The following is a 26,003-nucleotide window of genomic DNA, read 5'->3' on the forward strand; positions in this document are numbered from 1 at the left end:
AAAAAAATCTATTCTACCCATTGTATGGGCATTGCCATTAAAAGGGCAATCAGCTCTTTTTCTGCCCATTAAAAAAAACAAAAAAACCCCAATAACCCAGAGATAGGTACTCACCATTCCTGAAGTCTGGCGGTGAAGGTCTTCTTCCAGGTGGCTCCATCTTTATCCAGCACGGGACCATCTTCTTTCTTCATCCCGGTGGCACGGAGAGAAGGCAGTGCAGAGCATAGCAGGATTGGCGACAGCGCAGACATTCGACCTGGAGGCTCCTCTTCATGCGATCATCCACTACACACTGAAGATTGAATGCAAGGTATCCGTTTTATATGGGGGTACCTTGCATTCCTATTGGCTGAAAATTTCAAATCAGCTAATAGGATTAAAGCTACTTAAATCCTATTGGCTGTTCAAATCAGCCAATAGAATTTAAGTTTTTCTCTTGTTCAACAGATGGTCTCACATAGACCTGCAGCTGTCAGAGAGGAATACAACTATTTAAAAACCAAGGCAATGTAGCTCTCTATAACATTCAATCTGTTAAAGGGACAGTATACACCAATTTTCAGATAACTGCATGTAACATACACTACTATAAAGAATAATATGCACAGCTACTGATCTAAAATCCAGTATAAAACCTTTTAAAAACTTACTTAGAAGCCTCCAGTTTAGCACTGTTGATGAGGTTAGGCTGGGACACCCAGTGAAGGAGCTGGGAATACAAAAAGAGATGACATTCCGCTCTCTCTGCATATGAAAAGACAGATAACATAAACAGGAGCCAGCAGTAGAAAAATCTAGTGTACAATGTCAATATACAATATTGGAACTGCACCATCTGACTATTAACCATTTGACTAGCACAGAAAGCAGGCACAACCAATGTGTTAACTCTAAACCCTAATTGGTCACAAACTCAATGGTGTTTTAAAGCTGGTGATTTTCTGACATTGCTGTTTTTTAAACGATGGCAACATTCTGAAATTGACACTTTTACCAAGATACATATATACAAAACTTAAAATTGATGTAAAAACTTTGTACCTCCCAATATCAATCCTAAATAGATTATGCAATTTCTAACTATATTTAAAGAGACAGTGTTAAAGGGGCAATGTATTATGGCAAGTAGCTGAAAATAATTAAATGTATTAAAAGCAGCTGCAAGAATACCCTTTACAATGGGCTGGGCTATCTTATCTCAGTTTCAACATGGAGAACTGCACTGTGAAATAGTGCAATTAGCATATTTGGTTTTTGACCCTTCACCAACCAAGATTTCTGCACCATGAGGCACTCTTCTTTTTCATTTCATTTATAGATCATCCCTGCAAGCCCAATCTGCTAAAAGAAGAGCTGACTCTTGGACTTCTTTATTTATTGTCACTGTCACGCTGCTCCTCTGCTCTGCTGTGGCCGTTGCCATGGACACAGGCACTCCTGTTGCTAGGGATACGGCAGTGTAATTGCAGCACGGTGATGACATCATCACCTCCCGCCCTGTCTTCCCTATGTAAAGGCCTCAGTCTCTCTCACATGTGCCCAAGTATAGGTGTTACTTCTTGTGCTCCTGGGTGCCCTATATCTGTATGCTGAATTGCTGTACTGATTCACTGTTGCTGAAATCTGCCTGTTTTGACTACTCTGCTTGCCTTAACCCCTGAATTGCTGGACTGCTTAACTGTTGATGAACTCTGCCTGTGACTACGCTGCTTGCCTTAAACTCTGCATTGCTGGATTGCTTAATTGTTGATGAACTCTGCCTGTTTGACTACGCTGCTTGCCTTAAACTCTGGATTGCTTAACTGCTGATAAACTCTGCTTGTTTTGACTACTCTGCTTGCCTTAATCCCTGAATTGCTGGACTGCTTTACTGTTGATGAACTCTGCCTTTCTGACCATTCTATTGGTTTACCCCTGAACTGTTATACTGCTGGATATCCTTTTGTTGCTGACTCCTGCCTGTTCCCGGTCCTTCTATCGGTTTACCCCTGAACTGCCATACTGCTGGATTACCTTCCTGTTGCCGCTGAGTACTGCCCTGCCTGCTGTGAGTACTGCTTACCTCATTTTACAAACTCTTTCTCTGCTCTGGGATATTTCCTATCATTCCACTTGACGCCGGGATAAGAAGACTACTGGCCAAGTTTGGTCTGATAGTGGAATATCCCATGAGCATTACAGTCAGAGACATTATTTGATTTATTTATTAATATTATTATTTGCCTTTTTTTCCATTATTTAATTTATCTATTAGAATATAGTGCCCTCTACCTTTTTCTCTTACTTTGAGAAAATGTGTGGTTCCATATTAAATGGAAGTGCCTACTGCCTGCATTGTGTTCAATGTACATTGTGATTTGTGCGACTAGCAAATTGCATGTCACAACTATTTACCATAGTTCTTCCCCTTTTGTTCGCAAAAGTTATTTTTTTATCTTGTATCTGGTTGGATTGTGAGACTGATTTAAGCAGATGAGTTTCCCCTTTAGGCAATTTTATTCCAGTACTCCACAGCCTGTACCATGTAAAATGTTCTGATGTTGCCTATGCTGTATACTGATGCTGCCTCCAGAAATGGGCAAAGAAGATGTATATTACCTCCAGTTGAACAATATCAGGACAGAGTCACAAGTTCAAATTCCCAGAGTTTTCAGAATAAGGACTGGATTAGATTATTTATCAGATAAATTGTACATCACTTCTAGCTAAACCAGGAGTCCCTCCATTCCCTTTATGCTCTGAGCTCAAGGTTTGGAACCTTAGACTGCCAGGACTCAAGCTCTGCCAGGAATGCTAAACCCTTTGTGGTGATCCACTTTATGAGTACTGGTTCCTTTCAGTCTATATGTAGTATGGTACTGGATTTGAGTCAGCCTTCATTGTCAAAACATCTGAACAGTGTGTTAAGAGCCGTGTTGAAACAAGTAAAAAGATATATACTGTACATTTCCCAACAACATCAGAGGGTTGGCACAACATCAAGTCCAATGTTTTTCAAATTGCTGGGATTCCAAATGTTCTAGGTGCCATTAACTGTACCCAGGTAGCACTCAGAGCACCACAACATAGAGAAGAGCAATTAAAGGACCACTAAATACAGTAGAAATTGCATACTTAATAAGAACATAATAAAAAAGACAACGCAATAACACCTACTCTGAATTTCAAATAATCAGTAGATTTTTTTTCTGGCAAATTTATTTTTTCTCCCATTTTGCAATCCCTTGTATCATGTGATAGACATCAGCCAATAACAGACTACTATATGTATACCCTGTGAGCTTGTGCACATGCTCAGTAGGAGCAAGTTCCCCAGAAAGTGTGAATATAAAAAGAATGCGCAAAGTTTGATAATGGAAGTAAATTCGAAAGTGTCTTAAAACTACCTGCTCTATCTGAATCATAAAAGTTACATTTTACTTGAATGTCTCTTTAAAGGGAATGTAAATTTTGTCTTTCAACAAGCCTGCTAAGCGTTGATCTAGTGTACATTTGTAAATTACTATTTATTTATCTGAATTACGTTTTTAGCATAATATAAGAATAAAAAATGGTACCGTTTATTTCCCAGACCCAACTTCCTTGTTCTACATAGTGTGACATATAAAACGGTCCCATCCGCTCTATACATATCTCTCAAGCGCACTCTTAAAAAAGAGTGGACCTGCGCATGCGCAAATCTCAGCTCTACAGCGATTGAAATATAGTATTCAATGAATGAATAGATTCATTGAATACTAGAACATCAGAGAGCCTTATTGAACCTGCGCGACTTGTGGACTCGCATCTACAATCAATCCAAATTCTTTGGATTAACGCATGCGCATAAGAAACGCGTGACGTTGCAGGAAAGGGTCTGAATGCCCAGGGGCGGAAACAATGATTAGACAAGAGATTTTTAGTCATCTGTCAATCAAGATTGATCTATAGCAGGCGGAGGAACAGCACAAATATCGAGAAGACTAAAAGGTAAAATTTGGGATCAATGTACACTTTTTTTTTGTACACAGTTTACATTCACTTTAAGGAACAGAAACACCATTCCATTCAGTAAATGTACCGGCAATTTGTGATGCACAACAAAAAGATCATGAGCATCAGGTCCAATTTTTCTGGATCCCATCATGATTTCTACATCTTGAGACAATCTGCCCTGTGTGCAAGTTTTGAACATGGAGTGTTGCCTGATGGATGGTTATTAGGTCATTATCTTTTACTGTTTTACCTGTCACAAATAGTAACAACTTGTCATTTTTTATTTTAATTTAAAAAAGAAAATAGCTAAACCTTTTTGTCCCCTAAAACTACACTGAAGTAAATAAGTTAATTTAAGATTCCTTATTCAATATTACTGACATTAGAATTATTATAGTATATTTCAACCCCAAAAACATTGTAATGTACATTAGTCATGTGCAAATAATGTAACATTATAACAAATGTCCAATAAAACAAGTTTTGTACATTTAATTGATCTTACCCCCATTTATTGTGGCACATATTTATCCCCCTTTTTAAGGGAGCATATTTTTATCCTTTAAAGATTACAACTGGAGTAATAAATGTCGCTTTCGAGAAAGCGATATTAGCGCTTAACTGAGTAATACCAGTGCGCGCTAATGTGCAATGATATTACAAGTTGAGCACAATGTGAACGTGACCTTGTGTTCGCATTGCTAGGAAGTATTGCACTCACAAGACCGCGCTTCAATAGGCTCCAAAGGAAGCCTCGTTTTCATGCTGTCAGACACGGCATGGGAACTCGCACAGAGCAGGGGGTAAGTAGCGCAGCAATGGCAGCAAAATGTAAATATATATGTATATGATTATATACATATATATTTATGTTAATATGTATGTATGTGTGTGTGTATATATATATATATATATATATATATATATATATATATATATATATATACACACAAATATTAACACATAAATATATATGTATAAACATATACATATATATTTACTGGGAACACAGTTATATATTTTATTTTTTTAATAAAAACTAAATTTATGCTTACTGGATAAATTCCTTTATTCCCTGGCAGAGAGAGTCCAAGACTTACTGTTGGGAATATCAACACCTGGCCACCAGGAGGAGACAAAGACACCCCAGTCAAAGGCTTAATTACCCCTCCCACTTCCACCATCTCCCCAGTCATTCGTCCGAGGAAACAAGGAAAAGTAGGAGAAACATCAGGGTATAAAGGTGCCAGAAGAAAATAGAAAAGGGAGCCCCCCAAAAATTCTTACAGGCGGGGTCAGGGACTCTCCCTGCCAGGAAAGAAATGAATTTATCTGGTAAGCATAAATTTTGTTTTCTTTCCAAAGGCAGGGAGAGTCCACAACTTCATTCCTTACTGTTGGGAAACAATACCCAAGCTCCAGAGGACACTGAATGAAATAACGGGAGGGAAAGCTAAAGAAAAAGGCGGACCCTAATCTGAGGGCACCACAGCCTGCAACACCTTACTCCCAAAAGCTGCTTCAGCCGAAGCAAACACATCAAAATTGTAAATCTTAGAAAAAGTATGTAAGGAGGACCAGCCTTACAAATCTGATCCATAGAGTCTTTGTTTCTAAAAGCCCAGGAAGAAGCAACTGCCCTAGTGGAATGACCCGTTATCCTCTCAGGAGGCTGCTATCCCGCTTTCTCATAAGCTAAGCGTACAATACTCCTCAATCATAAAGACAAGGAAGTCACAGTGGCCTTCTGGCCCTTGCATCTATCCGCATAAAGAACAAACAAAGATGAAGATTGTCTAAACTTCTTAGCAGCCTGAAGGTAGAACTTTAAGGCATGAACCACATCCAGATTGTGAAGCAAACGTTCCTTCGCGGATGAAGGATTGGGACAAAATGAAGGAACGACAATCTCTTGATTGATGTTACAATCTGACATCTTAGGAAGGAAACCTAACCTATTACGTAAAACTGCCTTATCGGCATGGAAAACCAGGTAAGAAGATCACACTGTAAAGCTGAAATCTCAGAGACTCTGTGAGCTGAGGCAATGGCCAACAAAAACAAAACTTTCCAAGATAACAGTTTAATATTGACAACATGCATGGGCTCAAACGGAGCCTGCTGCAAAACACAAAGAACAAGATTGAGGCTTCAAGGCGGAGCAACAGGTCTGAACATAGGTCTGATCCTAGTCAGAGACTTAACAAATGACTGCACGTCCAGAAGATCAGCTAATCTCTTGTGCAGTAAGGCCGATAGGGTCGAGATCTGACCCTTCAGAGAGCTGGCAGATAGACCCTTCTCCAATTCATCTTGGAGAAACGATAAAATTCTGGCAGCTTTTACCTTATGCCATGAAAAAACACTTTCCTCACACCAGTGCAGGTAAGTCCGCCGCACCTTATGGTAGATGCGCTGAGTAACCGGCTTATGAGCCTGAATCAAAGTGTCTATGACACTATCAGATAATCCTCTCTTGGCTAAGACTAAACGTTCCATTTCCACGCAATCAGCCTCAGAGGATCTAGATTTTGATGTAGGAAAGTACCCTGTATTAGAATGTCCTTCCGATAAGGTAACCTCCACAGAGGAGATGAGGATATTCTCACCAGATCTACGAAACTGGTGCTTTGAGGCCAGGATGGAGCAATAAGAATCACTGAGGCCTGCTCCTGCTTGATGCTCGCCATTACACAGTGGAGAAGAGGCAATGGAGGAAAGAGTTATGAGTCTGAACCTCCATGGAACCACTAGAGCATCTACTAATTCTGCTTGAGGATCCCTCGATCTCAACCTGTACCTGGGTAGTTTGGCATTGAGACAAGAGGCCATGAGATCGATCTATGGCATCCCCCATCTGCTGCAGATCTCTGCAAACACCTCGGGGTGGAGGGACCATTCCCCTGGGTGAAAGGATTGTCTGCTGAGGAAGTCTGCTTCCCAGTTCTCCACCCCCGGGATGTGGATTGCTGACAGAGTACAGTTGTGGGCTTCTGCCCATTCTAAGATTTGAGACACCTCCCTCATCACTAAGGAGCTTCTAGTTCCTCCCTGATGGTTAATGTAAGTGACTAAAGTTATATTGTCTGATTGGAATCTGATATACTAGGACGAACTTAGTTGGGGCCATGCCTTCAGCGCATTAAAAATTACCCGAAGTTCCAAGATATTGATCAGAAGTGTGGATTCCACCTGGCGTCCATAGTCACAATCTCCCGAGGACAGTCTCAAGATAAGTGATCTTGACAGAGCCACCAAGAGAGTGAGTCTCTCGACAGGCTGTCCAAGATGATACATTGAGACAGGTCTGAATGGTCGCCATTCCATTGTCTCAGCATGCATAGTTGCAAAAGGTCTGAGATGGAATCTGACAAAAGGAATAATGTCCATACAAGACACCATGAGCCCAATTACCTCCATGTACTGGGCCACTAAAGGTCTTAAGGAAGCCTGGAGGGCAAGACACACTGTTTCCAGCTTGCAACGTCTCTGATCTGTTAGAAAGATCTTCATGGATACTGATTCTATGACTGTACCCAGGAAAATCACTCTGGTATTTGGAGTAAAAGAACTCTTTTCCAGGTTTATCTTCCATCCATGTGACCAAAGAAGATTAAGAAGAAATTCAGAGTGTTCCCTTGCCAAACGAAAAGATGGAGCCTGTACCAAGATATCGTCCAGGTAAGGCGTTGCTGCAATACCTTGGGTTCTGGCCACATCTAGCAGAGCACCAAGCACATTTGTTAATATTCTGGGAGCAGTAGCTAAGCCAAAATGAAGTGCTAAAAGCTGGAAGTGCTAATCTAGAAAGGTAAACCTCAGGAACTGAAAATGTGTCTCGGAACATGAAGGTATGCATCCTTCAGATCGATAGTAATGAATTGTCCTTCCTGAATCAGAGGAAGGATCAATCTGATTGTCTCCATCTTGAAGGAAGGAACACTTAGAAATTCGTTTAGACACTTCAAGTGCAGAATTGGACGAAAAGTTCCCTCCTTTTTGGGTACCACAAAGAGGTTTGAATAAAACCCTAGACCTTTTTCTGATACAGGTACTGGGATGATTACTCCTAAGGAGGATAGATTCCGTATGCAATATAAAAAGGCTGTCCTCTTCTCTGGTCTTGTAGATAGTCTGGAGAGGAGGAACCTGCCCCTGGGTGGATGAGATTTGAATCCTATCCTGTATCCTTGAGATACTACTTCTAACATTCAAGGATCCTGAATGTCCTGAAACCAAGCTTCTGAGAAAAATGACAGTCTGCCCATACTCGACCCGATCCCGGATAGGGGGCCGCCCCTTCATGCAGATATCTGCAGGCTTCTTGGTCTGTTAAGACTTGTTCCAGCATTGAGCAGGCTTCCAAGTACTCTTAGGCTGCTCTAGCTTGGAGGATGATTGAGTTCTCTGGGACTTGTTCGAACCAAAGGAACAAAAATTAGAGGACTGCCATCCCTTAGATCTGATCTTCTTATCCTGTGGTAGGAAAACACCTTTCCCCCAGTAACAGTAGAAATTATGGAGTCCAGACCTGGTCCAAATAAAACCTTCCCCTTGAATGGTGAGGAAAGTAGTCTGGATTTACAAACCATATCTGCGGACCAATACTTCAACCAGAGAGCCTTGCGAGCTAGGACCGCAAAACCTGAAACCTTTGCATTCAAATGGACAATCTGCATATTCACATCACAGATAAAGGAGTTTGTTATCCTCAAAGCCTTAATCATATCCTGAATATCCTCAAGGGGAGATTCCACCTGAATAAATTCTGACAGAGAGTCACACCAATAGGCGGCTGCCCCTGCCACGGCAGCTACCACTGCCGCGGTTTGGAACAAAACCCCCATATGTTGGAACATTCTTCTCAGGTAACTTTCCAACTTCTTAAAATAAGAGCTATCTTCCAGAGGGATAGTGGTACGCTTAGCTATCGTTGAAATGGCTCCATCCACCTTAGGGATGGAACTCCCCAGTTCTAGTTGAGAGTCAGGAACTGGAAATAACTTAAAAGTTTAAGATGGATGGGGAAAAAGGAGTTCTGATCCTTTCCCATTCACTACTGATAATGTTCGCCATGCAAACTCGAACAGGGGAAGTCTGTGGGGCTTTCTTGTCTTCATTGACCCTGTCTAATTTAGGAATCTTAGGTTCCTCAGGAAGCTTCGCTTCGGGAATCTCTAGAGTAGACAAAACTTTCTTTAACAGAAAACGTAGATGTTCAATCTTAAATCTGAAGTTGGGCCCCTCAGAAGGAGGCGGTTTAGCTGTTGAAGTCCCCAACTCCGAAAGTTCACCCTCTGATGCTACAGAGGTTAACTCATCCTCGGACAGTTGAGACATACTGGCTAAATCCGATTAGAAATTAGATATATCCAGTTCATTAGAACTATGTTAAACCTTTCTCTTGCATTTCCCAGAGATAGGAAAGGCACTCACGGCCGCGGACACAGCAGATTGTAACTGCGTAGTAAAGTCTGCTGGAAAAAATCACACTCCAGTCGCAGTAATAAGCGTGCCGCAGGGAGCTGCATGTGAAACGGTTTGAGGAGAGAGGGTAGGCATCTCCAAGACCAAAGAGAGGTGGATGGCTCAGAGGGACTAATTATGTTAGAGGGGTTAACAGCTTTAGCTCCCTTGTTAGACGTTAGAACAGTACCCAGGCAATTGAAACAAAACTGAGTACGTGCGCAAACCAAGGCTTCCTCACAATATAGACAGGCATTATTAATCAATATAGAAGGTACAGAACCCTCTAAAGTGTTAATCTCAGAGTCCTCCATTACAGGAGATGTAATCCCACAGTCAGGAAAAACTGTGGGATAATAAAGGGGCACCTTTATAACACCAGTGGCTGGGGCACACACCACCTCCTAGACCCAGACCAACTAGAACAAGAACAACGCTCTTCATAGGACTGACAGAGTTCCTTGCAGCAAGATCATAAGAGAACGGAAGCCAGACGCACCCGATCATGTGGTGCACAAGTAAGGACCGCCCCTGTTATGAGGAAAAAATGCGCGAAGCCATTAGGAGCTGCGCAACTTCAAAAATGAAAGTAAAACCTGTCTGTGAAAAAAAGTTCCATTGCTGAGAGCACCAAGTCTAAATTGAGCACAAACCCTTTACAAGTGCTCCTGTAAGGAGCTAAGCAGTACACAAAGTCCCCAAACTGTTTCTAAAATAATCTCCTAACTAATGAGATATTAACCCTGGATCCTATGAGGCTACAAGGTGTCACACTGTGACCCATAGAAGTCCCTGCATAAACCTTAGGGGAAATGAAAAACCCACTAGGTACTTTCCACTAGGTCAAAATAAAACAGGCTTACCCTCCAGGCTTACCCTCCAGGATCTATGCTGTGGAACAGGGACTCTCAAGTGTGACAGTCTCACCGCAGTGTTCTGACAGGGACCTGAGTGCAAAAAGGCAAGCAGTGTAACTCGTTAACACTGATTACCCGGGATCTGTTAGACAGGTAGTCTAGATCGGTTCGCAGGAAAACTTTCCCTGCATCTTCAGACTCTAACGTTTATCAATACTCTCACTGAGAAGTTAATATGACTACTTCAAACTCCAGTCCTCACTTGAAGGGAAAATACTTATTAAAGGACTATCCGTATCTTCTGACACTTCTCTGCCATCCTCCTCTAGTGACAAAATGCAAAGAATGACTGGGGGGATGGGGGAAGTGGGAGGGATATTTAAGCCTTTGGCTGGGGTGTCTTTGCCTCCTCCTGGTGGCCAGTTGTTGATATTCCCAACAGTAAGGAATTAAGTTGCGGATTCTCCCTGCCTTATCACACTTGATTTTGGGGGCATTTTTGGCCATTTATAAAATTAACCAGAGATCTTATGGTAGCAATAACCAGCCACTTGCAATCTAGCCCATCATTTTTAAGTAGCAGGTGTTTAAAAATATTATATTATGTGCAAAGTGTACATACTTTATTATTATTATTATTTATAAATTTATATTCAAATTAACTATACAAAGTTGCAAACTGTATAATAGTTTTTAAAATTAATTGTTATTCGGCTGGACCCTAAAGTGGCTGTCTTGTGGGTATTGAAATAGAAGCAAAATCAACACCCCAACATCACAAGTGAATAAAAAGAGCTTTACAAAAAAAACCTAAACTTGTTTTAAATTAAATCATTGCTAAGTGGTTGGAGCCAGACAATTTTAGTGCAACCTCCTTTCTAGTTGTGAGGGATTCAAGTAAAAAAAACAATGTCCCTCTAACTGCAGAAGTATGATGAATAAAGTTAGTTGAGGGTTGTGTCAGAATCATCTTGCAAATAAACTTTAATAGTTACTTATTTTGGGCCTTATAATTGAAACAATAAGGTATATAGATGTGTTTTGTAGAATCTCATTTTATAGTGTGTATATAAAATAACACTGTAATATTTCACTTGTCATTTATGGGTTTTTTAAAAAAAATAATAATAATTATTTGCTTTACAGCTGAAAGTGGGTATCCCTGTAGCAGCTGGTTGCTGCCACCATTTAAAAAACAAAGCCCAGGACATCTGCTTAAGAGCACTTAAATGAAGCTTACAGAAGTACCTGCCATAGAAAGGACTTTTGGTGTATTGAAAATCTGTTTTCGTTGCCTTTACCATTCTGGAGCTGCCTCCATCTTTTTCAACCAAAGATATGCTATAAACAGAGAACTCTTGCACCTTTTATATAGGCCTAGCTCTCACCCAACTGGCACACTCATTGCCTCTATCTAATGCCAGAGTCAATGAGAATTACAGAATGTCAAAATAGTTTCTTTTCTTTTTATATAGAGCTCACTACTAGACATGACTCAACACTTCTTGTGCAAAAGCCTAAGAACAAATTGATAAGAACCAGAGACATTCTGTCTGTTTGTTAAATTAAAATATGCCACGTAAACTACCATATTTTGGACCAGATTACAAGTGGAGCGGTATTAAATGTTCCCGCTCTTGCGCTTAATCCTCTAGTAGTAAGCTTTTTGTGCGCATTGGGTAGCGCTCATATTACAACCACCACCAATCAGCAAGCGCTACCTAACCAGGTGCTGAACCAAAAATGGGCTGGCTCATATCCAGCTTTTTCAAATAAAGATAGCAAGAGAACAAAGAAAAATTGATAATAGGAGTAAATTAGAAAGTTGCTTAAAATTGCATGCATCTGAATCATGAAAGAAAAAATTTGGGTTTTATATCCCTTTAAAGGGACTTTAACCTACTTTCCCATTTACTTTTATCGTCAATTTTGCTTTGTTCTTTTGGTATTCTTAGTTGAAAGCTAAACCTAGGTAGGCTCATATGCTAATTTATTAGACCTTGAAGGCCGCCTCTTATCTGAATGCATTTTGACATTTTTTTCACAACTAGAGGGAGTTAGCTCATGTGTGAATATCGATAACATTGTGCTCACGACCGTGGAGTTTTCTAGGAGTCAGCAATAATTGGCTATCAAAAGAACTTAAATAAGGGGACAGTCTACATTAATATAACCGTACTGTAACAAGAAGAAGACAGCGCACCTCCGACTCAAGGTAATATTTTATTGGGTACAAAGAGACACACACTAGTAAAGTAACTTACTAGAAATAAGTTAAAAACAGGCCCCAATGGGAAACACAGGATGTAGTAGTCCACAGTAGTCAACTGAAGCGGCGTTTACTCGATAAAGTTCCCGGCTGGTATCTCCTACGGATCGCTGTATAGACCAAAAGACCTCAACGCGTTTCGCCGGTGACAACCCGGCTTTCTCAAGAGTGTCTGGTCTATGTTGTGAGTATCTTTAAATATCGGAGTAATCCAATTAAAATCAAAATTGATCAATGAAAGTTCTGTTTTCCTGACCTGATAGTCACATTCTAATGTAATAAATGAACAATATAATATGCATAAAAAGGAGTCCATAAAACGCCTTTGGGAATAAAAATGTTAAAAAATAATAAGCTGAACTCAATCTCATCAGTAATATATTTCAATTAATCAGCACAAAAAGAGAACCATACAGTAATCAAAAATAGGATGGTAATTGAAACATACTTATTATAATCCAGCATCATAAATTTTCTAAAACCTATGGCATAAAAACGATATAATATAAAAAAGCATTACAAAATCTTTGAGTAAAAAAAAAAAAGTTCATTACTTCTAATTCTTGATGATAAGCCTATATTGTAATATCATAACCATATACAATTGTACTCTAAGCTAAAAGTGCCACTTGTAAAAAATACAAATCCATATTAGGAGTTTGCTAAAAAATCTATGCATATTATACACACTAAGCTTTAAAAGGGTTATTTCAATATAGATCATATGCTAGATGTCATATAAATGCTTGTACATCCAGATCAATGTTTTTTAACATTTTTATTCCCAAAGGCGTTTTATGGACTCCTTTTTATGCATATTATATTGTTCATTTATTACATTAGAATGTGACTATCAGGTCAGGAAAACGGAACTTTCATTGATCAATTTTGATTTTAATTGGAGTACTCCGATATTTAAAGATACTCACAACATAGACCAGACACTCTTGAGAAAGCCGGGTTGTCACCGGCAAAACGCGTTGAGGTCTTTTGGTCTATACAGCGATCCGTAGGAGCAGCTGCGAGAGCGTTCCTGGGAAGCAGCCTGTGACGTAATCTTCCAGTCGCATCCCACTGATACCGGCCGGGAACTTTATCGAGTAAACGCCGCTTCAGTTGACTACTGTGGACTACTACATCCTGTGTTTCCCATTGGGGCCTGTTTTTAACTTATTTCTAGTAAGTTACTTTACTAGTGTGTGTCTCTTTGTACCCAATAAAATATTACCTTGAGTCGGAGGTGCGCTGTCTTCTTCTTGTTACAGTACTGTTTGGCTTTTCTTCCGGTGGACAAGAAACCCATCGTTTGTTGATCAGCTGCACTCCATTGGGACTCACTATCCTCTACTTGTCGGATGCTTTATTAGCTTTCTACCATATTTCTGGATACACGTTGTTTGGTAATGTAGCGCAGTTCTCTGTTTTATTTTGCATTAATATAACCGTGTTGGTTATGCAAAACTGGGGAATGAGTTTTAAAGCGATTATCTATCTTTTTAAACAATACAAATTCTGGTGTAGACTGTCCCTTTTAGTTTAGAACTTGCTGTAGCTACTTAAATTATTCTTAAATAATAAAGAAAAATACACGTGGACAGACAACATTTTATTTTTTACTTTACTTTTGATAAGGCAACAGGTGCATAATAAACTACATGAACTTCTTAGAAAATAGGGGCATAAGAGAATGAGCACTGAATCAGAATTTGTTTTTTTTCCGTAAATTTCAATACATTTGTATTATGCACACACAAACATATGCTACAATAGTAGTGCCCTAAAAAGGGGTCTTTTTAATGTTATTACGAAAATATAAAAAAAACCTCATATCTCTTCCGTATCTTTTATCAGCATCAAGCAAAACTAATAAATACGTTATCCAGCACTTTACTGTAACTTTCAATAAGAGAAATATCATGCCCCTAACAAGCCGCACAATTTATCAACCTTTCAGTGCCTTTTTTTTTTAAAAGAAATATTAGCGTGTTTGTGCACTTTCAGATTGACGATGTGTGGCCCATTAGCTGCCCCTTTTTTAACTCATTCATACGCACCAATGATAAATTTACCTGTAAGAGAATGAATTACATTTTTTAATAGAAGTAAAAGGGACATATTTTCAAAAATGTTAAATCTATATCATAAAAGAAAAATGTTGTTGTCCCTTTAAGCACCCCCTTTAAAGCATTAGGCTACATTGTTGCTATTCTATATTACTTAGACATTACTGTAGTCAGGGGTATTGGTGCAGCAGGTGTGGTGGCACTAAATGTGTAAATTATAATGTAGGGGAGCCTTTTATTAGTGCAGGTCCATCTATCTATCTATCTATCTATCTATCAATCAATCCACAAAATCATTATACAGACCAGCATGTATATTATTACTATTGCTTACTACTAAGTAACCTTGGGGGGGGGGGGCAGTCCCCTCTGTTGAGTAGGTCCGCTACTGACTGTAGTTATAAAAAAAAATGTTTAATTTTATTTCCTCTTTAAGGGTTAAATCAGATATATGCGTCAGTTCTGTACTGACCTATGGAGCCATTAATCATTAAAATGTATTATTGTTCCCTTTTCTTCGTTAAACAATAATGTAGACCCTCAAAAACAAGCCTGATGTGTTTGTTTCTGACTTACTTTTCCTATTTTATATTTACCCCACATGGCTCAATATACAAAGAATATTTATTGTCACCACCTATACTCTTGCTTGTCATCAGAAAACGAGGGTATTGTGTAGCACCCTAAACTGAAGGACAGTTCAAGTAACGCCCTACAAATTAACCGTCAATACTAATTAACCCACTGCATGTGAGTTAGCAATTTACACCACCTTTAATGTTTATACTCAGTTTCCTCCTTAAAGAAAAATCTAGATTACTCCCTTCCTATTTCTTTTTTACTGACTACAGTTCTCACAGACGCCCATTTCATTTCCCGCCTTAATTAATGTAACCTCTCAAGACCTCCTTTCCTGCTTCCCACCTACTGCTCTCTATTATCATTTCAACACAATTATTTTATTATAAGATTACATACATAGACATAATTCATCTTTTGTATTTTCTTACACAAATCTTAATGAAATGTCTCTCAATATGTAGATTATATTTTGCTTGATGACAGCAAGATATTGGTTACTTGGGTCTACCTCATCTTCTTGATTCCATGAATATCCAGTTCTAATACCTAGATATTCCCACTATGGAAAAATTCTAAAATGTAAACATATAACATACCCAATGCACTTATAACACACGTGTTACATAATAAATCTGTGATTTTTTTTCACTATAAAAACGTTTTTTAAAAGTTACTTTTAGCTGTCTGTTATAGATATGTGCTTTTGTTTAGAATATGCATTTGTGACAAAAATCGGATATTCAGGAAAAATAATTCCACTGAATATTCAGTATGAAAATTTCATACAAATCAAAAAATTCTAGTCTGTACAAATCTAGTCTGTAGTTGCTATTTGACAAAAAAAAAATCACTTTATAACACAGTGATAAATTAAGCAGGTAATCGGATTATTGACCACACCCATTTCCATAGCTACACGCACTCGGATCCACCCCAAGAAACATAATGTAAATTGCACACAATATGCACAAATATTACATATTATATTATTCCATCTAATCTGTAAAGTGCAAGAGATTCAAAGATGCCTGTTCAATAAATGCAATATTTTATTTTTCTGCTGCTTTAATAGGACCATTTTATACTGGTATAGAAGGCCCAAATCTTTTACTGTCCCAATAAATGTGTAACAAGTGGCAAGTATTGATGCTACTTGTGACGGATACCACGGCTACCCTGACTGGGTAGCTCTGCCAAAAGGGTCCTTCTTCCTCCCTGCTGACTGCAGCTGTGTAGCCGGCAAGTGACCACAGCCTGTAGCCCACCCTAAAACCAGACAGCACCAGTATTCAGGATCCCACCCTGTGATAGACTCTGGCTACCCCGACTGGGTAGCTCTGCCAGAGGGTCCTTCCTTTACCTGATAACAGGCAGCTATGTAGCTAAGAAAGTGATTATAGCAATCCCCACCAAAATAACTAGACAGACTAGCATTAAGGTGAAACAAGAACTAATTTTATTAGGAAACACGCACTCCTTTTATACACAAACAAAGGGTCTTATCTTACTCCCAAATTTCCCGCTATTCCCGCCCCACCAGACAGGCTGGTGCCTGCCATAGCAGCCACAGTCCCATAGAGTCCTAGGACACAGGGGTGGTGGTTTCGGGGTGAACCCGGGGGAGCAGCAGCACTTCCCAGGTGTCATTTGAAAGCTCAGTCCCCAGATGCCACAGTTCAAAAAGCCGGAGTTACAGCCCGGTAAAGATAGGAGGGTAGGGGTGTCCAAAACTCCCGGTTTCCAAAGGAGCTCCCCTCTGGCAATTCTCCCACCTCTTGTCCTCCCTAGGGGCTCCAATACCCAAAAGAGTGGACCTCGGGGGCAAAGAGCCGCTGGAGCGACCAGGGGTAAAGTTATCGGGTGTCTGGCATGATGCGGCCGACCAGGAGTTCCAGGAGCCCGGCCAGCCTGAGAGGTTGGTTATGTATCAAACAGACACTGGAAGCTTTTAGGAATACAGCATTAGGCTTTACTTGTACAGATGCAACAGCAGCATTTAGAACACACCAATCACTTGTAAAACAGTAGTCAGCACACAGAGTGTAGAAACAATAGAGAAAAAAGAACACAACTTCCTTCCTATTAGTGAATGAACAAGTTCACAGATATAAAAAATTAGTAATCTAAACTGAACAGCGCCATCTACAGTCTTAATGTTGTTCATACATGTGGTACAGTACATGCTGTTGTATTTCCCAACACCCCTTCTCAACGGCATATACGTAATTATACTACATTCAGTTTCTTTTGAAGAAAACAATGATGTTCCTTTGGCAACGGTTTAGTGAGTGTGTCTGCAGTCATCTCTTCCGATGGGCAATATTGAATGTCAATAATGCCTTGTTCTTGCATGTTCCTGAGCAAATTATATTTTACATCAATGTGCTTGGTTCGAGGATTGACTCTTTATGATTGTGTCAACTTTATACACCCTTGGTTGTCTTCAAGGATTGGTATGGGTTTAGACACATCCAGTCCCATATCTAGTAGATTGCTTCTTGACATGCATGTGCTGCTGCTATATATTCTGCTTCAGTTGAAGAGAGTGCAACAGTCACTTGTTTTCGACTAGACCAACTTATTGTTTCTTCTTCATACTGGAAGATGTAACCACTTATAGACTTGCGGTCAGTGGTATCTCTGGCCCAATCAGCATCAACATATCCAATTAGTTTTGGGTTTGATGTTGCTGGCAGTTGCAGCTTCATCCAAATTGTTCCTTTTAGGTACTGTATCACCCTCTTTACTGCATTCCAGTCAAGTTCACATGGTGTCGCAACTTTTCTACAGAGTATACCCACTGCTGCGGCAATGTCTCGTCTTGTCACTGTGGCAATGTATAGCAATTTTCCAATTGCCCTGCGGTAATTGTAATTATTGGGTAACAAGTTTTCTATTCCGTTGTTTTTCAGGTAATCTGGTTCCATTGGTGTTTTCACTTGTTTTGCATCTTGCGTGTGAAACTGCTCTGATATTTCTGTAATCTTCTGACTTTGGTTAAGAAGACAGCTTCCATTCTCTTCCCTCTCTATTTGAATTCCTAAATAATGAGTGACGTTCCCTAGTTCTTTAATCTCAAAGTTCTGTTTCAATATGTGAACTATTCGGTCGTAATCCCCTTCTTGTTCACTTTGTTCACTTTTTCATTCCACATTCTTGCAGCTTGCTTTAGTTCATAGATGCTCTTTTGAATTTTACATACAAGGTTCTGTCCCTTCTCAAATCCAGGTGGCTGTTCCATGTAGAGATCCTCCTTGATGTCTCCGTATAGGAAAGCAGTTTTGATGTCCAGGTGCCTCACTTGCATTCCCTATCCGGCTGCAATACTAAGGAGTGCTCTGATGGTGGAGTGCTTTGCAACTGTATCGAAAGTTTCATCATAATCTTCTTCAAATTTCTGTGATTATCCCTTTGCAACTAATCTTGCCTTGTATCTGTGGATATTTCCTTGTGCATCGTATTTTACTTTAAAAGTCCATTTGCTTCCTATAGTTTTGCGACCGGGGGGAGCTCAGTGAGTATCCAGGTTTTATTTTCCTGAAGTGATTTTATTTCTTCTTTGGCTGCCTTTCTCCATTGATTGGCTTCCCTTTTTGGCAATTTTTCTATATCTTCCCAGGATGTTGGTTCGAGTGTTTCATGTGTCTTAGCGATGTATGACAGTTTGCTGGGTGCTATCCCTTTCATCACCCGAGTTGATTTTCTGATTTCTGGTTGTTCTGTGGGTTCTACTGGTTTGTGATTAGCTAACTTGTCTATTGTAAGCTCCACTTCTTGTTCTGATTCCTGCACAGCTTCACTTTGGTTAGCATCTCTTGCTGGTTCAGTGGACAATTTCTTTTCATGGCTTTCGAGGGACATTTTTTCTGATGTTTGGCTTTCATCAAAATAAACACTGTGGCTTATTGTGATCTTGTTGGTCTTTGGGTGAATGATTCTATATCCCTTACTTTGTTCACTGTAGCCCACAAGAATGCCTTCTATGGCTGTGTTCTCTAATTTGGAGCGTTTCTCACTTGGAACATAGTCGTATGCTTTAAATCCAAACACTCTAATATGCCCCATACTAGGTTTTGATCCATTCCACATTTCAAATGGGGTACATTCAATAGTTTTTTATGGTAGCATGTTCTGTAGGTATGTTGTAGTCGTTATTGCTTCACCCCAGTACTGGTTAGGTAAATTGGCATCTGAAAGCATGCATCTGGCCATTTCTATGAGGGTGCAATTTTTCCTTTCTGCAACACCATTTTGCTCAGGAGTGTATGGTGCAGTTGTTTGGTGTACAATACCTTGTTTCTTTAGGTATATCTCCACTTCCTTACTCATATATTCCCCTCCATTGTCCTGGTTTCCGTTAGAATTTGTTGCTGAATGTAGCTATAAATTCTTGAAGTTTCACTGATGTCTCACTTTTGTGCTTCATCAGATATGTTGTTGTGTACCTGGAATAATAGTCTATGAAGGTCAGTAAATATCTGTTACCACCAGGTGTGGGGGTTTTCATTGGTCCACACACGTCACTGTGTTTGAGTTCCATGGGGTGAGTGTTTTTTCTTTGACTGGCTTGTGGAAGTGGGGTACGTGTGACCTTTGCTTTGATACATGTGCACTTCATGAGCATGTGGAAAGGCAATATTATCATTTCTTCTGATAAACCTCCCTTTGCAAGTTCCTTTATGGCTTCTGGGTTAAGATGCCCTAATCGTCTGTGCCACAGGTGGATACATTTGTTGTGTGGATTATGAATGGTTGTTTTGGCTTGCTCCCTTTCAGTGATGAGTTTGTACAGGTCTTCATTAAACCTTCCTGTTTCGAATTGTGCATTCATTGCCTTGGAACTGGATTGTGAGTCCATTGTTAGCAAGAGTTTTCACTGATAGGAGGCTTCCTTCTAAACTTGGGAGGTACAGAACATTCTTTACTCGGATGCTTTGCTTACCTCCTGATGGTGTGATGCAATTCAGGAACCCTTGATCTTTACCTTCTGTAATACTTTTCCCATTCGCTAGGAAGACGTTATCTTTTGCATTGAAATCAATTTCTGTGAAAAATGTCTCATCACTAGTCATGTGACTAGTTGCCCCTGAGTCAATGCACCATCCATGTGGTGTACTATTCTGAGTCACTTTAAAGCTACTGCTCCATGATGCAACCGCGGTTTCCTTTGTAGCTGCCTTAGCTCTTTCTCTTGTGGGTGGCTCTAACCTATGCTGCTCAGCTTTCCAGATTAAGCATGTTCTTTTTCAGGTGTCCAGCCTTTTTGCTTTGTGCCTTCTTGCACCTTCAGAGCTACCTCTGATCTCTCATTTTCTTCACTATGCATGTTTTCCTTTCTTCTATTGTATTCATCAATTAATTTCCCTTCGCAGATTCTAGTGTTAGTTCTGGCTCAGGGCTAGTTTCTAGAGCATTGATAAGGGCACCATATGACTCTGGAAGGCTGCATAGTAACAATGCTACCACGTGATTGTCTTTAATTTCTTCTCCAATTGCACATAGCTGTTCCACAATCTCTAGCACAGCATTCACATGTTCATGCATTTCCTGGCCTTTTTCCAGCCTCATCTTATACAGTCTGTGCTCTTTCTCTTGTGGGTGGCTCTAACCTTTGCTGCTCAGCTTTCCAGATTAAGCATGTTCTTTTTCAGGTGTCCGGCCTTTTTGCTTTGTGCCTTGTTGCACCTTCAGAGCTACCTCTGATCTCTCATTTTCTTCACTATGCATGTTTTCCTTTCTTCTATTGTATTCATCAATTAATTTCCCTTAGCAGATTCTAGTGTTAGTTCTGGCTCAGGTCTAGTTTCTAGAGCATTGATAAGGGCACCATATGACTCTGGAAGGCTGCTTAGTAACAATGCTACCACGTGATTGTCTTTAATTTCTTCTCCAATTGCACATAGCTGTTCCACAATCTCTAGCATAGCACTCACATGTTCATGCATTTCCTGGACTTTTTCCAGCCTCATCTTATACAGTCTGCGCAGCAAATATAGTTTTATGTTTAAGTTTTTGTAGTGCAGTCCACATACCTTTAGCTGTGTTTTCTTTTCTTATATGAATGAGGTGATCATCCTCCACTAACAGGCTTATAACTGCTTTTGCTTGCCCGTTTGTCTTGTCCCATTCTTCTGGGTTTTCAGTGGGTCTGTTTGTATCCAGCACTTTCCATAAGTCATCTTTGGATAACAGCATGTCAAGCTTAAACTTCCACAGCTGTTAGTTGGTATTGTTGAGCTTTGCTATTGCATATTTCACATCTGAACCACTTGCCATCTTTTCAGTAAATTGGATGCAGCTCTTGTTTCCTCACACAGTGTTTACTTGGATCATAGATGCAACACTTACTGACTTGTAGTTTTCCTTTAGTGTCTTGGTCCATAACTTGTTGGTTATGTATCAGACACTGGAAGCTTTTAGGAATACTGCATTAGACTTTACTTGTACAGATGCAACAGCAGCATTTAGAACACACCAATCACTTGTAAGACAGTAGTCAGCACACAGAGAGGAGAAACAATAGAGAAAAAGAACACAACTTCCTTCCTGTTAGTGAATGAACAAGTTCATAGATATAAACAATTAGTAATCTAAACTGAACAGCGCCATCTACAGTCTTAATGTTATTCATACATGTGGTACAGAACATGCTGTTGTATTTCCCAACAAGGCGGGTATCTGTTGTGGGGCGGCCGGCCGGCCGGCAGTTCCAGGAGCCTGGCCAGCCTATAAGGGTTTACCTTACTGGATAAACATACCTTACCTTAGGTGGCCATAGTGTTTGGCCAAATAGGAAACTGAGTTAGGCCTCGCTCATTATGGGGCATCGAACAAGGTCATAGAAAAAAATGTGTGTTGTTTGTTTTCTTTTATTTCCATGGGATAGTTAGGTTTTGGTAGATTAGCAGCCCTTCTCACCAGTCTACTCCTGGCATACGCAGATGTTGTAACCCTCACAAATGCGAGTAGTCTGGCTTCTGTGAAGTGCAGGCTCTTCCCTCCCCTCCACCTGTTGCCTACCCAGTGCTGGGTTGTAAGTCTTAGTGTAATCAGGAGTAGGGAGGACACAGGCAGCAATAAACAAGTTAAGAGGAATAGCCCAGCTGCAAGTAATCTGGTTATTGTCAACTACCTCCTAAGTTCCTTTCCTGCAGCTCACAGCAGGATGCAACTTTTCAATACCTTTGGAACCAGTGGTGATAAGCTACAGATAACATTTATTATACTATCTCCTCTCCTCTGTCATTCTCTTTTCACTTTTCACTCTCTTTCTCTTCTCTCTCTTGAATCTGTTCTCTCTCACTGCCTCTTTACTCTTTGTCCCTCTTCTCTCCCTCCTTTGCCGCTCCCTTCTTTTTCTCCCCTCCTTTCTCTTTTTATTCTGCCTCTGCTGCACTATTTGTATCTCACCTCTCTCTGCCTCTACTCTATCTCACTCCCTTTCTTTGTTTTCCATTTTCTTTCTTGCACTCACTCCTTTCTATACCCACCATTACCTAGCTCCCTCTCCTCTCTTCCACATTCCCCTCCTCTCATATTTCTCACTCCTTCCTGTGTCTTTACTCTCTCCTTTCTCCTTTCTTCCCTTTTCTTTCTCAATCTCTCTTTTTCTTCTTGTTCTCTCTCTCTCTCTTTTGCCTTCTCACATTCTTTTTTTCTTTCCTCACTCTCCTCTCCTTCCTTTATCTATTTTGTCTCCTTCACTCTCCCTCTAGGTCCCTTTCTCATCTCTAGCCATTGTCTCCCTTCTTTGCCATTTTCTCCCTTCTCTAGCCACTCTCTTCATTCTCTAGCCACTCTCTCTTCTCTAGCCATTGTCTCCCTTCTCTAGCCAATCTCTCCCTTCTCTAGCTACTCTCTTCCTTCTTTAGACACTATCTCCCTTCTCTAGCCACTCTCTTCCTTCTCTAGCCACTCTCTTCCTTTTCTAGCCACTCTCTCCCTTCTCTAGCCACTCTTCATTCTATAGCCACTCTTTTCCATCTATAGTCACTCTCTTCCATCTCTAGCCACTATCTGCCATCTCTAACCACTCTCTTCCTTCTCTAGCCAATCTCTCCCTTCTCTAGCTACTCTTTTTTCTCTATACACTCCCTCCCTTCTTTTTCCACTCTCTCCCTTTTCTATTCACTCTCTCCCTTTTCTATTCACTCTCTCCCTTCTCTAGCACCTTCCTCCATTTTCTAGCCACTCTCTCATTCCACTAGCTACTCTTTCTTTTCTCTAGCTATTCTCTCTTCTCTAGCCACTCTCTTTTCTTGTGCCACTCTCTCCCTTCTCTAGCCAGTCTTTCCCTTCTCTAGCCACTCTCTCCCTTCTCTAGCCACTCTCTACCTTCACTAGCCACTCTCTACCTTCACTAACCACTCTTTCCCTTCTCTAGCCACTCTCTCCCTTCTCTAACTACTCTTTTATCTCTATGCACTCTTTCTCTTCTTGTCAGGGTTTTTCCCTGCTTTGTTTGCCATGTGCTGCTGGCAGCCATTTTACTCACCTCTCTTGCTGACTCTGGTGCATACTGTGTGATGCTGCTCATTTCTTGCACTTCCTTTTATGACCAGACTGGTGTACATCATCAGTGTGAGACAGGATGCAGTCTCAGAATTGTGATGTCATCACTTATTATTTAAGGGGCCTCTGTTAAGTATGCTTTGCCCTTGCGTTGTCTCAGACCTGTTTGTGAGAGCTCCTGTGTATTACCTGGCTGTCTGACGTCCCTCCTGGTTCCTGATCCCTGGCTTGTTCCTGACTCTGCTGCTCTCCTTGTTCCTGATTCGGCTCATCTGACTATTCGCTTTGGCTCCTGACTTGGCTCGTCTGACTACCAGCTCTGGTTTTGATTCCTGGCTTGTTATTTGTCTTGTGGATTTTTATTATTTTTTGCCATTAATAAAGGTGTGATTGTTTTTGCACTTCTCATCTCAGTCTGATTCCTGGCACCCTGACACTTCTTTAGCCACTTGCTCCCTTTTCTATTCACTCTCTCCATTCACTAGCTACTCTCTTCCTTCACTAACCACTCCCTCTCTTCTCTAGCCACTATCTCTTCTTTAGCCATTCTCTCCCTTCACTAGCCACTCTCTCCCTTCTCTGGCCACTCTCTCCCTTCTTTATTCACTCACTTTTCTATTCACTCTCTCCCTTCTCAAGCTCCTCACTCCATTTTCTAGCCACTCTCTCCATTCACTAGTCACTCTCTCTCTTCTCTAGCCACTGTCTCCCTTCTCTAGCCACTCTCTTTTCTCTATGCACTCTTTCCCTTCTTTATACACTCACTCCCATTTCTATTCACTCTCCGCCTTCTCAAGCCGCTTGCTCCCTTCACTAGCCACTATGTCCATTCACTAGCCACTCTCTCCCTTCACTAGACAATCTCTCACTTCACTAGCTGCTTTCCCTTCACTAGCCACTCTCATTCTCTATTTTGGCAATTTTTATTTTTCCTTGCTCCTTCACCCTTTTCTCTCGTCTAACCCTCTCTCTCTCCCTTTTCTCTCTCCTCTCACCCTCCCTCCTCTCTTTCTCCTTTAGGTCTATTTCTCACCCCTCCTTCCTCTTTCTCTATTTTAACACCCTCAATGATAAATAACAAATAAACATAATTAAAGCAATTAATATTTTAATTTTACCTAAGGCCTCAGAATCTCTTTTGCTGCCTCTGTACCTTACCATTTATTCCCTAATCTGTTATAGGTGCAGTGAAATAATGATCTTGGTCCCAGAGAAAGAGGTGATAACTTGCTCTCTGCCTGAACTGCTATTTATCTGTTGCAACAAACAAAAATGAGGAGAGGATGATAATGCATTTATACACTTAAAACTTAAAAGACTACAAGATTTTAACCTGCAAGCCCCAAACCAGCTAAGTACAAAAAAAAAGCAGTTTTTAGACAATTCTTGTTTTGCTTTATTTTTTATCACTATATATCCTTTTACATGACATACATATAACACATATCTTGTATCACTATATATCCTTTTACATGACATACATATAACACATATTTTGTATCACTATATATCCTTTTACATGACATACATATAACACATATTTTTATCACTATATATCCTTTTACATGACATACATATAACACATATTTTTATCACTATATATCCTTTTACATGACATACATATAACACATATTTTGTATCACTATATATCCTTTTACATGACATACATATAACACATATTTTGTATCACTATATATCCTTTTACATGACATACATATAACACATATTTTGTATCACTATATATCCTTTTACATGACATACATATAACACATATTTTTATCACTATATATCCTTTTACATGACATACATATAACACATATTTTGTATCACTATATATCCTTTTACATGACATACATATAACACATATTTTGTATCACTATATATCCTTTTACATGACATACATATAACACATATTTTGTATCACTATATATCCTTTTACATGACATACATATAACACATATTTTGTATCACTATATATCCTTTTACATGACATACATATAACACATATTTTTATCACTATATATCCTTTTACATGACATACATATAACACATATTTTGTATCACTATATATCCTTTTACATGACATACATATAACACATATTTTGTATCACTATATATCCTTTTACATGACATACATATAACACATATTTTTATCACTATATATCCTTTTACATGACATACATATAACACATATTTTTATCACTATATATCCTTTTACATTACATACATATAACACATATTTTGTATCACTATATATCCTTTTACATGACATACATA

At 39.8% G+C, this 26,003-nt stretch overlaps 1 protein-coding gene across 2 annotated transcripts in view; it reads right to left on the bottom strand.

Moving 5' to 3' along the window:
* The window catches only part of EVA1C (eva-1 homolog C), a 246,102-nt gene that overhangs the window by 140,600 nt on the left and 79,499 nt on the right, over window positions 1-26,003 (bottom strand). The gene's annotated exons all lie outside the window — the stretch shown is intronic.

This window comes from Bombina bombina, chromosome 3 (genome assembly GCF_027579735.1).
Source record: "Bombina bombina isolate aBomBom1 chromosome 3, aBomBom1.pri, whole genome shotgun sequence".
Classification (NCBI taxonomy): domain Eukaryota; kingdom Metazoa; phylum Chordata; class Amphibia; order Anura; family Bombinatoridae; genus Bombina; species Bombina bombina.